Source organism: Balaenoptera ricei, chromosome 4 (genome assembly GCF_028023285.1).
Source record: "Balaenoptera ricei isolate mBalRic1 chromosome 4, mBalRic1.hap2, whole genome shotgun sequence".
NCBI classification, from domain to species: Eukaryota; Metazoa; Chordata; class Mammalia; order Artiodactyla; family Balaenopteridae; genus Balaenoptera; species Balaenoptera ricei.
Window position 1 is genome coordinate 30,474,968 of NC_082642.1, and position 18,318 is coordinate 30,493,285.

Below are 18,318 nucleotides of genomic sequence, written 5' to 3' on the forward strand. Positions count from 1 at the left end.
AAGACCTAAATGTAAGACATAAAACTATAAAACACTTAGAAGAAAACAGAGCAAAACTTCATGATGTTAAATTTGGCAATGATTTCTTAGATATGACACCCAACACACAGGCATTAAGAGAAAAAGTAGAAAAACTGGACTTCATGAAAATTACAAAAATTTTGTGCATCAAACATTTTTTTGTGCATAAAAAACTGTGCACAAAAAATCAAAAAAATTGTGTTTTTGTGCACAACAGAGTAAAAAGGCAGCCCACAGAATGAGAGAAAATATTTGCAAATCATATGTCTGATAAGGGATTAATACACAGAATATATAGAGAACTCTTAAAACTCAATAGCAACAAAAACAAGAAAACCCAACCTGATTAAAAAATGGGTTAAGGACTTGAATAGATATTTTTTCAAAGAAGATATACAAATGGCCAACAAGCACATGAAAAGATGCTTAACATCACTAATCATCAGGGAGAGGCAAATCAAAACCATAATGAGATACCATCTCATACCTATTAGGATGGCTACTATCCAAAAAGCAGATAATAACAAATGTTGGTGAGGATGTGGAGAAATTGGAACCCTTGTATACTGCTGGTAGGAATGTAAAATGGTATAGGCTGATGTGGAAAACAGTATAAATGTTTCTCAAAAATTAAAAATGGAACTACCGAATGATCCAGCAATTCCACTTCTGGGTACATACCCAAAGTAGCTGAAAGTGGAGTCTCAAAGAGATATTTGTACACCCATGTTCACCGAAGCATTACTCATAATAGCTAAAATGTGGAAGTAATTCAAGTGTCCACTGACAGATGGATGGATAAGCAAAATGTGGTAAGTACCTACAATGGAATATTATTCAGCCTGAAAAAGGAAGGAAATCCTGACATATGCTACAACGTGGATGAACCTTGAAGACATGCTAAGCTAGTCACACAATTACAAATACTCTATGGTATTTACATACAGTACCATTTATATGAGATACTTAGAGTAGTCAAAATCATAAAGACAGAAAGCAGAATGGTGGTTGCCAAAGGAAGGGTGGCGAGGGAGGCGAGGGTTTTCGTTTAACGTGTACAGTTTCAAATTTACAGGATAGGCTGAGTGATGGAGATGGACGCACAACACAATGAAAGAATTTAATACCACTGAACTGTACACTTAACAATGATGAAGATGGCAGATTTTATGTCCATTTTACCAAAATAAAAAAAAAGAATACTGCCTTCTTATAAAGTTAAAAATGGCCTGCCCTAAAATAAGCGTGGCCAGGTGAGGCACGGGCCAGGCTTCTGCCAGCCGGGCTCTCTGACCACGCTCCCTCATTCGATCACTAACAGGGACCATCCGAAGCTGTTCCCCGCAGCAGCCCACGAAGAGCTGCCAGGGCAGGGCCACCAGGTGAAATAGAGGGAGAAACTTACTTTTCCATGCAAACATTTGCTGTACTGTCTTTTAGCAGATCCCTCAAGTTGACCAATTACATATTAAATCCACATTCACTTCATTGGTTTCCATGTGGCAGTGTTCCAAATAGCCTTTTGAAGTCAGGTGTGGGCAGTTAAAATAATTAACTCCAATCACGTGCTTGCCGTGGATGGGACAGGGGATACAGATTGTTTATAAACAACAATTTACAAGTAGAACATGTGAAGCTCACAAAATTTAGAGAGAGAAGTTTCTTCTTATTCCACTTCCTCTCATAATTTTTACTGAGGAAGTAAAAAAAGATCGTAGTTTCTTACCCCATTTTATTTTTCTGGGCTCTGATAAGGCAGAAATTACCGACTGTCCAGGCATGACTAGTAACTTATTTTTTTTGCAGAAGAGAGTTAAAACACAGCCTCTCTGTGCTTCAGTACTCTCATCTGCAAAATGGGCGATAATTACAGAACTGACCTCAGAGTCTTTTGAGGGTTAAAGGAGCTAATACATGCAAAATGTCCTAAGAGCAGAGTTGACACATGGAAAGCACTTACCCATCACCCACTAGGAGAACATGTTCACACCGGGATGTATCTGAAGCTGGCTTTATCTACAGAAAATCTCATTTCTGATTTGGTATTCCGTTAACCTTACTCAGACTAATTCTTTTCAATCTTTAATATGCATGGAAACTCACCTGGAGAATGTCTAATTTAGCAGGTCTGAGGTGGGGCCTGAGAGTCAGTACTGCTAACAAGCTCCCAGGGGACGACTACATAGCTGGTCCATGGACCACACTCTGAATGGCAAGGATTCAGACTTACTTCTGAATACAGCTGCCAACCTCTCTGGGAAGGCTGTGAAGCACTGTACTATTTCCCTGCTCTAAGGCGGTTTTAACAGATGCCTGCATGGTTAGATGCCTATTTGGTAACAGTCCAAGAGACCTCTTCTCAGCCTGGAGTAGGCTGCAGGGAGGAGAAGCAGGGTGACAGGCTCCCAGGACAGCTTTCCAGTGTCCCTATGCCAGTTCTGCCCAGAGTGGCTTCACTGCCCTATTCAGAACTAATTCTTACACTGTTTGGGGTCAACTTATTCTACTGTAAGTACAAGCACTTATTTAAAAAAAATTTTTTTTAACATCTTTATTGGAGTATAATTGCTTCACAATGGTGTGTTAGTTTCTGCTTTATAACACAGTGAATCAGCTATATGTATACATATATCCCCATATGTCCTCCCTCTTGCGTCTCCCTCCCACCCTCCCTATCCCACCCCTCCAGGTGGTCACAAAGCATCGAGCTGATCTCCCTGTGCTATGCGATTGCTTCCCCCTAGCTATCTATTTCACATTTGGTAGTGTGTGTATGTCCATGCCACTCTCTCACTTCGTCCCAGCTTACCCTTCCCCCTCCTCGTGTCCTCAAGTCCATTCTCTACATCTGCATCTTTATTCCTGTCCTGCCCCTAGGTTCTTCAGAACCGTTTTTTTTTTTTTAGATTCCATATATATGTGTTAGCATACGGTATTTGTTTTTCTCTTTCTGACTTACTTCACTCCGTATGACAGACTCTAGGTCCATCCACCTCACTACAAATAACTCAATTTCATTTCTTTATATGACTGAGTAATATTCCATTGTATATATGTGCCACATCTTCTTTATCCATTCACCTGTCGATGGATATTTAGGTTGCTTCCAGGTCCTGGCTTTTGTAAATAGAGCTGCAATGAACATTGTGGTACACGACTCTTTTTGAATTATGGTTTTCTCAGGGTATATGCCCAGTAGTGGGATTGCTGGGTCGTATGGTAGTTCTATTTTTAGTTTTTTAAGGAACCTCCATACTGTTCTCCATAGTGGCTGTATCAGTTTACATTCCCACCAACAGTGCAAGAGGGTTCCCTTTGCTCCACACCCTCTCCAGCATTTATTGTTTGTAGATTTTTGGATGATGGCCATTCTGACTGGTATGAGGTGATACCTCATTGTAGTTTTGATTTACATTTCTCTAATGATTAGTGATGTTGAGCATCCTTTCATGTGTTTGTTGGCCATCTGTATATCTTCCTTGGAGAAATGTCTGTTCAGGTCTTCTGCCCATTTTTGGATTGGGTTGTTTGTTTATCTGATATTGAGCTGCATGAGCTGCTTGTATATTTTGGAGATTAATCCTTTGTCACTTGCTTCATTTGCAAATATTTTCTCCCATTCTGAAGGTTGTCTTTTCGTCTTGTTTATGGTTTCCTTTGCTGTGCAAAAGTTTTTAAGTTTCATTAGGTCCCATTTGTTTATTTTTGTTTTTATTTCCATTTCTCTAGGAGGTGGGTCAAAAAGGATCTTGCTGTGATTTATGTCAGAGTGTTCTGCCTATGTTTTCCTCTAAGAGTTTGATAGTGTCTGGCCTTACATTTAGGTCTTTAATCCATTCTGAGTTTATTTTCGTATACAGTGTTAGGGAGTGTTCTAATTTCATTGTTTTACATGTAGCTGTCCAGTTTTCCCAGCACCACTTACTGAAGAGGCTGTCTTTTCTCCATTGTATATTCTTGCCTCCTTTATCAAAGATAAGGTGACCACACGTGCACGGGTTTATCTCTGGGCTTTCTATCCTGTTCCATTGATCTATATTTCTGTTTTTGCACAAGTACTTATTTTAAAGCCCAATATAAATTAATTTTGTTGGGTTATGCATGCTCTCTTCTGCAACTTTCGATAAACAGAGGCTTGTTTAAGTATATCCGAGAATAAAGGATGCTTTTCAAACGTAAATGCAATAAAAAGAAAATGGTAGAACATGTCATTATCTATGGTATTTAAATTCATCCCTGATTTTCTGAAGATATTTTAATAATAATCATAATAAGTAATATCTGTTAAATACATTGATCATTTAGAAATATGCTTTTCTGCCTATTACCATTTCAACATTATGAGCTATTTTAATCTAACTTTGCCTTTCTAGAGATTGTTTACAAAAAAACAATAGCGTAAATAGAAAAGAATAGTGACAAATAACTGGATCATGTACTATAAATTTTAAAGTAAACTGAATAAACGTACAGTCCTGAAAAAACATACTGGAAATTAAAATAAAATGTTTAACTAGGACAACCTCACAGAGGTGTAATCAGTGGAAGAATAAAACCTTACTTGCATAGTTATAAACCTTCTATTTGCAAAAATCCTGTTACTGCTCTTTTAAAAAAAATCATCATATGCGTATGGCTTCTCTTAGGAACTTCCTAGCCTTTAAAAATTCAAAAGGTATAGAAATGTTAAGCTCAGTTGTTAAGGCAATTGCCGGTCTTTTGAATATTTTAACTGGAAAAAAAAAAGGCTCTCTCCTAGAAGGGATTGTGTTTGACAGGCTAACTAAATGGCATTTGTGGGGAAATGTCCCCATCTTTTGGGCTTTTAGGCTATCGCCTTCATGTTGTATTTTTATAATTAGGCAACCTGACCCATCTTTTGTAAACCAGAATGGTTCTCTCCTTCACCATGCCTATTAGCACAGATGTTACTTTATTTATCAAGGGTTTTCCCCTCTCGACTTACACGTGATCAGACCAACTGAAGAAACCACGCAGCCAGCACGGAGGCCTCCGGCTGGGCTTCTCATAGAGTTGCTGTCTGGGTAGAACCATCTGCGTGCTTTCCCTTGCTGTTTCTGTCACCAAAGTAGGCGTCTGCACGATGGCTGACCCAGACGGAAGGGCCTCAGCCAACACTGCTTCTCTACGGCAAGGCTAATTGACCTGTGTGAGGAGGAAATGTGCACCCCTGTACCACAATGCTCCGGGCTACTGACCCCCATGATGTCCCATTAGAGACAAACAAAAAATGGCGCCCTACAGAAATCCAAGTTGAGGATCACGCATGGTTTAAGAAGTACTTTAAGTTATAATTGGTAAAAGGAAACCAAGCGTTGGAACAGCTTTGATTAACACAGAGATTACCAATTCTGAGATTTATGGAATAAAAAAAAAAAAAGTGAGAAGGAAATACTTCTTTAAATTACTGGTTTATTTACATACCTATCACACTTTAAAATTTTTTGTCCCTTAAACTAATTTATAAAAACCCCATTTTCACTATATACCAACAACTCTTGCTACTTTTCATATGCGGTTGGTGAACGCCGCTGGGAAATGAGGTGACTTTTCAGGTTCTAGAAAAGGCCAGAGGAAAGCCTAATGCATCTGAATCCTTGCACAGCAGAAAAAAACCCTCAACAGCCTTCATTCATTCCTAAACATTTACCGAGTGCCAGACACAATATCTGGCTCGGGAGATACTGTGATAGAGACAAGTGCCTGGAAAAGCCTTATAACTAAATACAAGCAGTTCTCAGACACTGAAAGCAAAGGAAGCAACTGCAGATAACCTAGGACATGCCTCATCTTTAGATGCTGCTTCTGTAGATTAGGGGAGGGACTCCGGAATCTGTAGCTTCAGTAGGACCATAGCTACCTCCTGAAAGTGCTTAAAGCTTCCAGAAGGTGGCAGGGAAGGTTCCATGGGACACGCGGTGCCTGGGCAGAGGCTGGAAGGAACTCTAGGAGTCTTAGGGCCACATGAATCATTTTGGTCAGAAGAGACAGTGGAGCAAAGTAGCACAGAGGTGTGAGACAGCGTGCTTGATCTGAGGTACGAAATAGCTGTGCATTCCTGAAAGGCTGGGGATTTGGAGGGAGGCTCTCACCGTAACGCTGGACAGGGTGAGAGTATCAAGGACCCTGCAGGCTGTGCCTCAAGATTTATCCCAGGGAAGGAGGAGCCCCTGCAGAATTCTGATGGGGACTCAGACATTCACAGCGAGAAAGCTGATGTTATAAATACTAGGGATGTATGTGGCCATTAACAAAATGGACTTATTCTAAAAGTTCTGATTAGCAGGGTACGGTTATTGAACCGAGAACTGAGAACTCAGTTACTGAACTGGGAACAAAAAATTAATACAGAAAGTGTAATCTTTCTATAACTTCCTTTCCCCAACCCAACCAAAATCAGAAGCTGCACGTCACACCCAGAGTAAAGTCAGTTCTGTTATGATGCTTGTTTTGAAAATGTGAACTCGTTCCAACGAGATCGATGGATTAGGGAACAACGGAGCACAGTGTGAATCCCACGTTTGCTTATGCACAGTTGCATCCACAAGAAACACTGGGTGAATGCAGAGAACTGCGCGAAGCTGGACCCAGACACGCAGGAATACACAGAATGCATACACGCGCACACCTCACACATCTGCCAGCGACCTGGGCTCACGGTGTGTGTGACAAGCTGCACCCATAAGCCAAATCTGTCGGATTCCAAAGAATTCTCCTTCCATTACTTCACTGTAACTCATAAGCTGTGACCGTTCCGACGATGTTCACTTCTCCAACCAAGTAGCAGGTGTTTTTCAAGGTAAAGGGTCATATTTATTGCAGTATTTATCTCGTAATCATTTTAACATGTGTCAAACCAACTAGGTTCCTACTTCATGTGTCACTGATGAAGTTTTTCAATGTTGTTCCCCAATCCCATCTTCCCCATGAGTCCAGTGGTTTTTAATGATCTTGTACAGCCTGGTGATTTGGGGGAACGTATAAACTGCCTCCAGCAAAACTGACCGTTCCGAAGATGCCTGCTCATTTGAAGATGAATACACTCATGACAATCAGATTGATATATTTTCCCACAGAGGTAACTGTTTGCAGAAAAGCTTCGGTCTGGAGATCACGGCGGCACGTGGCAGGGCTGACTGAACTCTGACTCCGCGCGGGAGGGGCGGGGGCGCTGGTGCCCCCAGTGTTCACTCCACCTCTTCCTCCGCAAGAGGGTCCTGCAGCCAGGAGCCTCCCCTAAGGGAAGGCCACCCCAATCCAGAGCCGCAGGAAGACATGGTCGGTCTCTCCCCTTTTCTTGCTTCTAACCTGAGGAAGGGCCTGCTCTGAGCAGGGCTAGGCAGAGAGGTGCAAGGAACTGGGGCCCCTGAAGATGCTGATGAGTTTCTAAATCATCAGCTCCAAACCTTGACTGGACATTTGAACAAGCTGGGACGCTTTTAACAATGACCAGGACCCAAGCCCCAACCAAAAGATTCTGATTCAGTTACTTCTGTTACCGGTATTTTTTTAAGCTCTCCAGTTGATTCTGATGTGCAGCCAGGAATGAGAAGGTCTTTGGACTTATCTGAGCTAATAATTTTCTTTACTATTTGAATCGGTTTGAGTCAGGATTTCCGTTATAGTCAGCTCAAAGCATCCTAAATAATGACGCTCTCTTTGGAATGAAATGCAAGGTCCAGGATTGAAACAGTCTTTACATTTGATCAGTCCATCTCATAAATTTAAATCTCAGTTCCTGGCAAAAGAATCAGGCCGGCTCATTTATTTGAGGGGGAAAGAAAAAAAATCTTGTGCTGATCCAACCTTCAAACCTAATTTGGAGACTTTCATCAAGGGTATCAAAAAGGAGTTTAGTCATAACAGAGCCTACGGATGGGTGAATTTGATTATAGACACTGAGAAAAAACTCAACATTCATTCATCCTGGGCAGTAAATAGCTATTAATAGTCTAGCTGGATGAGATTAGAATTTGATTGTTGTCTAGGGATGAATTTAAGATTTCTGTAAATGTTAGCATTATTACCTAGTGGTTCCTTGCTGGTTTCATTCTTTCTTTCTTCAATTTCATTTTCCAAAGTATTGTTCTTGATGTTTCACAGAATATGTATCTTTATACCATGATGGATGAGTAAGAGATACATGTAGAGTATACAAATATGCTCCAGACCCAGAAGACTGCCTAGAGTGTAGACTGAGCACTCCCTGATGCTAAGCAATGTGGCAGCATTTCTCACAGTTTATTCTAGACTGATTGGGGCGTTATTCTGCATGTTGGGACCCCTGCCGACTTCTGGACTGTGCGGTGGGGGATATGTGTGTATGTGGGCAGGTTAACGATATCACTTTGCTAGTTCTTTCCACTTCCCTGTTAGTGGAATCCTTGAGGTATCTGAGGGGACACATGAAAGAACTCAGGTAAGCGTTGCAAACTTTCATGACCTTGTTTACAATTCTGCCTAGGGGTCCAGCATCAGGAGGAGGAGCCCCCAGAGCATTTGGCTTTGAAGGCCAGTGGGGCTTGACTGCAGGAGCTCCACAGGACTGGGGGAAACAGAGACTCCACTCTTGGAGGGCACATACAAGGTCTCATGCCCACTGGGATCCAGGGCTAAAGCAGTTACTTCACAGGAACCTGGGCCAGACCTACATGAGGGTCTCGGAGGGTCTCCTGGGGAGGCGGGGGGCAGCTGTGGCTCAACCTGGGGGCATAAAAATTGGTGGCAGATATATCGGGGAGTATTCATCTTCGTGGACTCTCGCTGGAGGCTGACATCTTGCTTGGGTCATTAGTTCCAAGACCTGGCCCCACCCAACAGCCTGTAGGCTCCAGTGCTGGGACACCTCAAGCCAAACCACAGGGCGGGAACACAGCCCTACCCATCGGCAGACAGGCTGCCTGCCTAAGTCCTCCTGAACCCACGGCCCCCTCTAAACACACCCCTTGACACGGCCCTGCCCCCAGGAGGGCCAGGAAGCAGCTCCACCCACCAGTGGGCAGGCACTGGCCCCTCCTGCCAGGAAGCCTGCGCAAGCCTCTAGACCAGCCTCACCCACCTGAAACACCAGAAACAAGAAAACTGTGCTCCTGCCGCCTGCAGACGGTGTCCACGAATGCAGGCCAGACACTACCCTGGGACCAGCTGGCCCCTGGTCCTTGGGTGATGAAAGGCGAGCGTACTGCTGGGAAACACAGGACGTCCCCGACAGAGGGCCACTTCTGCAAGGTCAAGAAACATAACTAGCCTACTATACACATAAAAATACAAATAGAAACTTAAACAAAATGAAATGGCAAAGGAATATGCTCCAGACGAAGGAACGAGGTAAAAGAAGCATTAAAGCAGAACAGTAAGAACATCAAAGGTGAAAAAACAATTGGGAAATATGACCAAGAAAGGCAGGAATCAGAGTCTAGTCAGGGGTCTATGAATAAATGATGGGGGTGGGGGAGGAGTGGCCCCTTTCATAAGTACTTTTCCAGTTGAAACACTTTTCTTTACCCTCTTCTCTCATTTTCCAAAGTAGCCCATAACTTTTTAGAATTTAATATAAAGCTAATTTGTTTATGGCTTATTACAATCATCATGCTTTGTGTTACCGCTGTTAAAGTTTCTATCAGCTGACCTAAGTAACTCTGGAACATGCCGTTTTGACTAGAAATGATGAGGCTATGGACAGGACTGTACTAAGTTGGTAACGATTCTGAGGGAAAGGAGGAATGGCTTTGCCATCATCTTAAATAAAAAGGAAGCTTGGGAATTGGACTATATTATCTTCTGGTGATCCATATAGTCAAGGCTTTGTAAATCCTTCGGCCACACTGTAATGTCAGGGCTGAGAGCCGTCTTGGTGGTTGTTTTTTCTCACATATTTAAAAAAGTTGCTCGGGACTTCCCTGGTGGCGCAGTGGTTACGAATCCGCCTGCCAATGCAGGGGACACGGGTTCGAGCCCTGGTCTGGGAAGATCTCACATGCCGCGGAGCAACTAGGCCCGTGACCCACAACTACTGAGCCTGCGCGTCTGGAGCCTGTGCTCCGCAACAACAGAGGCCGCGATGGTGAGAGGCCCGCGCACCGTGATGAAGAGTGCCCTCCGCTTGCCGCAACTAGAGAAAGCCCTCGCCAAAAACGAAGACCCAACACAGCCAAAAAAAAAAATTAATTAATTAATTAAAAAAAAAAAAGTTGCTCGTGACCAACTGTACCTCACAAGCAAACACCTCAGCAAAGGTCAAGCATATATGAGCAAAGTTTACTAATCTAATCAAATAAAGTTACGACAGTTAATCAGGTGCATTTGTAATGACAGACATGCTTATTAAGAGGCTTAATAAAGCATGAACGGTGAACTCTGTGTAAATGATTATGTTTATTATTATTTTTATGGTCAAATGAATTTTATTTTTGTTTTTCTTTTCTCATCTTATTAGTAGTTATTTGTGTCATTGCTAGCAGGTTTTCCTGGTACCATCCATGTTTTTTTAATCATCACTGCCACAGTATAGAAAGATTCTGAATCTTTCCAACAACGGCAACTCCCTCTTGGGGCCTTTACTAACCTAAAACACGCTTTTAATTTAATTAGGAAAAAAAGTCACCTCCTTTGGGTACAGGAGTTGGGGAATGGATACCACCTTTGAGCAGAGAAAGAAACAGCCCCCAGCTCAGGCTTGCTGCTTGGTGAGCCTCGCCCAGGCTGGGTTTAGCGCCCACCTGCCCTCAGCGGGGCTCTCATGAGTGGTGCCCAGGCCGCACTGGTGATGCCTGTCACTCTGCTCCCTCCTCCCCTGCGGGAGGCGTGAGCTTCCCGGTACTCACACTGGTCCGTGAATGCCTGACACACGGGCATCTCGGAGCAAAAAACTGGGGGGAAGATAGCAGGGCTGAGGGAAGGAAACAGGCGCCCAAGCCTCTGACTGACCCTCTGGGTACAGCAGCTCTGGCACGAGGAGCAACCAGAAAGGCGTGACTCGGCCTTAAGGTTTCAAGGCAAGGGGCAGGCCGCCTGACAAAGATTCCCCCCCCACCGCCAACCCCGCTTTGCTCAGTAGGCCTAGAGTTCCTACGACAGGAGCAAAACCATTCTTTCTGGGAGTAAAGCCCAGTGGATTAAAAATACAGCATCCTGGAAAAGTGAACATAGGTGTTTCAAAGGATAAATGATGAGATGTTAGGGGTAGAAGACTTAAAAGCAGGACGGCGCTGGGTAGGAGGCGCTGGGGATGCCATCGAGGCAGAAAGAGGAGGACCACCCAACAGCATCCTCAGTTTGGCCTCTGGCCTTGGCTGACTGCCGTCTGCACGGGACAATGGGAAGCCCTCACTTCCTTCCCTGCCACGCACATGTGCACTTCGGGGCACAAATTACTGTCCCTAAGGTAACGTGACATTAAAAGATGAAATAAATGTCAAGTTTCAAGAAAGGCCATTGGAAGGAAGCAAATGCTATCAATGACACATTTAATTTGGGATCATTCAAACTCACAGGAATTTCTGGCCAGGAATTCTAAATATTTCTAATTGCTTCACTTGAGCTCTCCCCAAACCACTGTCTCTGCCTCTGGGGCAGTGATCAGCATGGTCTAGTCTGGCATCTTGGCGTTTTATGGAGATTATGAGGCTGAAGACAAATGATGGAGGAAGAGGGCCCAGCACGAGGGAATAAACGGCTCATTCATCCCCAAAGGGCAACATCTTCACTGCCCTAAAAAGGGCATTAAGTCAAGGTTCAGCACTCCACTCCCTGTGGTTCTGTTTTCAGAGGCTCCTCAGAATTTTTGGTTAAAAATAAATTTACTGATGCATAAAGATGTTAAAAGTTGGTTACAGAACTTTAACGGAAGTTAAATTAATATTGTCATCCTATAAGCTGTCGACAACAGAGCGTTCTTTATGATGTTCCCTCTGATGTTCACATTTCTTTGCAATGATATTACGTGGACTGGGTAAGGCAAAAAGAGAGAGAGAGAAGGATGGGACACTCCTACAAAGATATGGTCCATCTTCCCTGACCCCGAGCTGACACACTGGCACAAAGACTTGTTATGTGAGCACGATTCACATGACACCAAATGACAACTAAATATCATGGATCAACTATCTGAGTTCATTTTGGCCTTAAATTAAAATTCCTATCGTGAGACTTAAAAAATAAGCCAGAAAAACTGATATTTAAATTCATTTTATATCTATTCATTTCAATAAACTATCTTAAATGGGAATGCATTTTCAATAGGACTGCATTTTAATCCAGTTATCATTAGTATTACTGATTAAGTGAGAGATTACAATTATATATTATTTGAAAAAAGTCCTGTAATTAGATACACTGTAGATGCCAATTTTCAATTCCATGCAGAAGCCCATAAAAAATCCATTATAATCAATACTTTCCACTAATATACCTTCTTAGGAATTATACATCACTGACTGAAGAGAAAAATCATATAGCCAGGAAAAGTCTGACCTACTGGGAAGGCCACTGCTCAATTTCTCTCTTCCAACTACCAGTCCAACTCAAGCTGCCTGAAAATCCACAACTAAAACATCACTGATACAACAGAACTGGCTCTTTTCAAACGTAAATGCTTTAGGGAAGGATTAGATGAACCGTTTTGGCAATTAATACTTCAGGGATAACTGGTCCATCAAAGTGTCTGGTCACCCGCTTCTACCACCTTTCCACACCGCCGTGGACTTCTCTAAACCTTTCCCCTGGCTGACTGGGTTTAGAGTGCGCATGGGATTTAATTCTGCCCAACCGATGAGATGGGAGGGAAAGCCTGCTGGGGAACTTCCAAACAGACTTCTCTAGAAGATGCTGTGTGCATGTGAGGGGGTAGGGGTGACAGGACACCTGCCGGGTTCTGTGGCAGCCTTCTTGAGAAAAATGACGGGAGCAGGTTGAGGACAAAGCCGACACACTGAGGTGGCCGAATGGAAAGCTGGCGACCCCAGTGCTGAATCGTCCAACTCCACACCTGCCTCTCTCGGGACTCTTGTTATTTTAGATAATAAGCAACACATTTCCTCATTTGAGATAGTAATTTCTCTTACTCTTACCAAAAGCAACTTGATATAAGCCCAACTATCTTACACTCTGTCAGAGGATGACAGGGAGGAGAGCACAGCTACGGCAGGCACTGCTGACCACCTGCTCAATATCCGCTCCCCACCGTCTCTCCTAGGAAGTCTCAGGGTCTTCATAAGGGAAAACAATGGTTGCAGTTGGTGGAAGAAGAAATATGTCTGTGGTTCAAGTCTAATCTCTCACACAAAGCTTGTCTGGACCAATAAAGCCCATGGTGGTCTATCTTTTGAATCCGTATTAGTTACTGTCTTTACTGTTGGAAAGCATTAAACCATCTTATGCCTCTCCTGCTGATGAGTTATATTTTTATTTAGTGTAATTATTACTTAACTTTTGATGTGTTCTCCCCTCCCCAATTTCACTGTAAGCACCTTCATTGGGACTGCTCTCATATGTCTTATATGGATATGTCTTGAATTCCAATTTCTAGAACATGACCTGAGATGATGTAATCAGGTAATGTAGATCAGGTAATGTTCAGGTTGTCTATACTTCCAGAAGTATGAGTCTGCTTTCAAATCTGTTTTCACTCATCTGACACTTTTTGTCATTTTGTTGTGATAAAGGAGAGATCAATGAATACTATAAAAATAAATCCTATCAGTATGACAAAGGCATATGTTCAAACTACTGTAGGACAAAGATGAGTGCGTGGGGGGGGGGTGTCACAGAGACACAGGGTGGCACCCCCAGTGGTGCTGCGAGCCTGCAGGTGGTGGGTAGCTCATTACACACCCTGTCTTATGCAGGGACTTTCAGCTCAGATAATTTTGATTTCCTGTGGTTTAGAGAGGATTCTGAACCATTTATAAGTTTAGATCTTTGGAGATTGGTATGTAATTATCACAAAGCATAGCATAATGTCTTGCAGTTCATCAGGAATTCAGAAAAGATCGTTTAGTTGGCTAATGTGCTTAAAGATTAGAACTTATTCACCTACACAAATCAATTTTAGAGTCTTTCTCATATTCCCTATCTTCAACCTTAGCAAAGATATTCTTGGAAAACGACTTGGCAACAATCACAGAACATGACTAATGATGCTAAAACAAGTTAAAATTTATTTAGCAGTCAGATGAATGACCAACTAAAATAGATTTCTAGAAAACTAAGTACTGGATGTCATTTATATTACCATGTGAAATAAAGCATGAAAACTTAAGCATCAAAATTGCCAATTTCCTCAAGACTAAAAAATCAGAGCTTGATTAAAACCTGGATGGAATTAGGTGAGCCCTAAAGACTCTTTTGGGAAACAAAGCAGAGGGTAAATCGTTTTCATGAATAAATACCAATCCTCAAAACAATACTACCACTGATAAAGAAGTAAGGTCAATTCTTAAAACTTCCTACTAGTTTGCTTGCATTTCAGAAAATAATGTCTTTTATAAACACGTCGCACAAAGCTTAATTTGTTACCTCTCTATAGTCTTAGCTGAGTTTTGTGTTCTTCTATTATACAACCAGATCGGGGGCATTACCAGGAGTAAATGTGATACACCTTCATTTAAAAAAGGTAGCCTGTGGATTACAGAAAGTCTTTCTATGATCTATAAAAGGCAATAGTGAGAGGAAATAAGTTCTGTGACCTAATACATGATTCTTGTCCAAAATACGTCATACCTATATTGATGTTGAAAAAAATTGTTTCTCAATGATAAGATTAGACACATTATAAGCAGATTTCAGCACTTTCAGGTTGATAGCGACTTACTAGGTTACCTTTGTTTTAATGTCTGTTTTCAACTGCTATTTCAGCCTTTTGTTAACTGACATCAACCATTTCTTTTAACCCTGGGATACTTTAAAAGATCAGCTGAGTCTTGAAATCTGAAAGGCATCATACCGTTTAAGGCACTAGGGACCCAAAGCAACAGATGTCCTTGCTTCAGTTTCTGGCCACCTGCTGTGTGAGAAACTGGTGATGATGATGATGTGAATGAAAAATTACCTTGAACTTTTCTGAGGACGTGGAAAACCCCTGTATCACACTAAATGGGGCTGGAAATGAAAGCAGTGGGCGCAAGGATGGTCGATGCCTCGTCACAGGCTCTGGTGCCACCGCGACCACTCTGGTGGTCCCATGGGAGAATGAATCTCAGCTCTGGGCCTGAACATTTCCAACTGTGCATTACGCTGTGCAAAGCAACAATCTCAGCTTAAGTCAATAAAGGCTTGTTTCTCACTCAGGCTCCACGTCTATCATGGGCTGGCACGTGGGTTCTGCTCACTGTGCCAGAGGGAAGGAGAGGGCTGTGGAAAGCCCTGCAGTGGCAACACATGCCTGCCACTGCCATTCCCAACTCACGGGACACAACAGGCCACACAGCTCTGACGGGTCCCAGGGGACGGGGGGGGGGGTGTGTGTGGGGGTGGTGGGGGTGGGGGGGGGGTGCAATCCCGTCCGTCCAGTGCCCAGAGTGGCGCAGAACGGGAATGATTTGGCAAAGAGCACTGACCACGATACATTATTCCCTAAAATAATAACCTGTAACTTGGAAAACCGTGCGCTTTCTCTTGAAAAGTTCTGTCTACTTACTTCCCACTGCTTAGGAAATATACTAAACTTTGAATAAGAGTTGGGCGTTCTGGTTTCTGGGTTCACAGCAGGTCTATATAGAGAGTCAGACTTACTCTGTTTCTGTTTTTGCTCAACTTCTCAGTTTTAAGTTACAGTAGCCCCATAAAGAAAAGTAATTAATTAAGAGGACAGCACGCAAATCAGACCCATCTCCGTATGCTTTCTCACTTGTTATTCCTTATTCTGGTTCTTCAGAGGCATGCTCTTTGTACAGGCAGACAGCTCCTCTACTAATTTATTATGCCAATACATCCTATTTTTGTTGAGATGTTTACTTATTATTTTTAATCTGAGTTACATATGTAACGCTGAAAAGAGTCCAATGGTCCTACGAGGCTTGTTATGAAAAGCAGTTCACACAGCCCCACCCTCTGCTTCCTGCTCTAGCAACCACTTTCAACTCCTTTACACGTGCTTTTTTTCTCACCTTTATAGCTCTAGCTTATATTGCCACCTCTTGATTTTTCTAGAGTATTATTCGCTGATTTTCCAGGAAAGAAGATGAAGATGCAGCTCTGCTGACCACCACCTACCCCCTCCCCTCCCCAAGTAAACGCAGTTCCCCACCCACCTTTCTCAATGGATTTTTATCATGATTAACAGTCAGTAGACTTACATCACAATGTTTAGGTAAATTCCAGGCCTGGCTCAGTGACAGGGTTTATCAATACCTTTCTGTCTTTTCCTATATACTCTTGGTTTTTCTCTGGAGTTTCCTTGTCCTGTGTTTTTTGTTTTCTGTTTTTTTCATTTTTATTGGTGTATAGTTGTCCTGTGTTTTAATGGCTTCATTTTTATAAAGTTATCACTAATTCAAGCCTAAACTCACCTGTAGCTGTGTAAATTTCTCGATTTGTCCAAATATACAAGTCATTCTTCCAATTTCGTCTTTTTACAGAAAACTGTCTGGAACCTTTTGAGCTGCTCCAGTCCGGGCTGGCCGTGGCTCTTTGGATCTGCTAAACAGCATGCTTTGTACACTCCGAGGGTTCCCTGCATTACCCTTCTGAGGAATCCTTTTGTCTCGCCCTGGATGAGCTATTTCCTGTTCTCATGTACTCTTTATCCTCGGCACCCGTCCTCATTCTTGTAGAGCACATCCTCCAGTGGATTCCGAGAATGCGCGCATGTGAATACATTTTTTGAATCTTGAATGTCTGAAAGTGGCCCTCACACTTAATTAGCTTAGCTAGGGACTGAATCTAGGCTGGAAGTAATTTCCCCTCAGAACTTTGAAGGAATTTCTCCTCCACTGTCTTACTTCTGGTGTTGCCATGTGAAATTTGTAGCTATTGTAATTCCTCACCCTTGGCTGGAAATCTTTCTTTTTCCCCAACTCTACATGTTTGTAGGATATCTCTTTGTTCCCAGAGTTCTGAGCTTTTTCGGTGATGTATCTGGGTGTGGGTTTGTTTTTATTCACGTGGGACTTTCTGTGAACTTTTTCAATCTGAAAACTCAGGTCTTTCATTAGTGGAAAAACTAACTGAATTATATTTTTGATTATTTCCTTCCTGTCGCTTTCTCTGTTCCCTCTTTCTGCAACTCCTGTTTTTTTTTAAGATTTTGAACCTCCTGGGCTGGTTCTCTAATTTTTTTTTTATTTATTATATTTATTTCTCTTACCTTCCATTTCTGTCTTGTATCCTATTTTCTGGGGAGGTTTCCTCAATTTTATCTTCCAACTATTCTATTGAGTTTTATATTTCAGACGTCTTTTAATTTCTAATAGCTTTTGTTGTTGTTGTTATTCTCTGGATGAATATTTTTTTCTGAAGCGTTCTCCTGCAAAGACTTGTTTCTTCCCAGTTGCTTTTTTTCTATTTGTTTCTGCCTGTCTGTCACTATTAGATGCTCTCCTCTAGTATCTGGTGATTCTTGCCTGTCTTGTTCATATAAAATAGTGTGAACTACAAGTTAAGAGAAAGTTCTGTGCTTAGATGGGCCTGTGATGGTTGAGTTCACTGCTAAGTGAACTGGCTGTTTCCCTGGAGAACCCCTAAGGTTTTTTTTATTTGTGACTTCCGCCTAGAGAAAACCCTTCCAATCTCCTGCCTGAAGGGACATACTTACTGGTGTTCTGGGAAGCAAGTGGGGTGAGGCCTGGGGATCTCAATTCAGTATTTAAATATATTCAACACCCTTTTCCAGGAGGGTGGTCTCATACTCGAATATTCCTGATCTCTCTCAGTCCAGAGACATTCTGTTTCACACTTTCCAGAGAATTAAACCTCCAGTCTTCTGCCAGAGTGAGGATGGGAATCTATCCGCTTCTTGAAGAAACTTCTAACCAGTCCTCATGTCTTCAGCTCCACCTTCACCCCGTTTCCAGTTCCTGAGCTTCTAGAGGGTTTTACCATCTCACTCAGGTTGCTTCTTGGTTTTTCCCTACTGCTGGCTTAGCATTCACAGCTTTCTTAGGCCGCTAAGTTAACTTCCACTTAACATCTGCTTTCCAAGTAACAAAAAGCTAGCTGCTATGGTCTCTCCTGTTTCCTTATTCCTCGAGGGTTTATCTGAAACGACCTTAACTGTTCTTGGAGTGGAGTTTAGGAGGCAGCAGAGCTAACTGCTTGCATTAAAGCTGCCATTTGCAAATG

General features: G+C 42.5%; 1 protein-coding gene across 7 annotated transcripts in view; it reads right to left on the reverse strand.

The window, feature by feature from the left end:
- Positions 1 to 18,318, reverse strand: part of TBC1D5 (TBC1 domain family member 5) — a 537,570-nt gene that overhangs the window by 32,907 nt on the left and 486,345 nt on the right. The gene's annotated exons all lie outside the window — the stretch shown is intronic.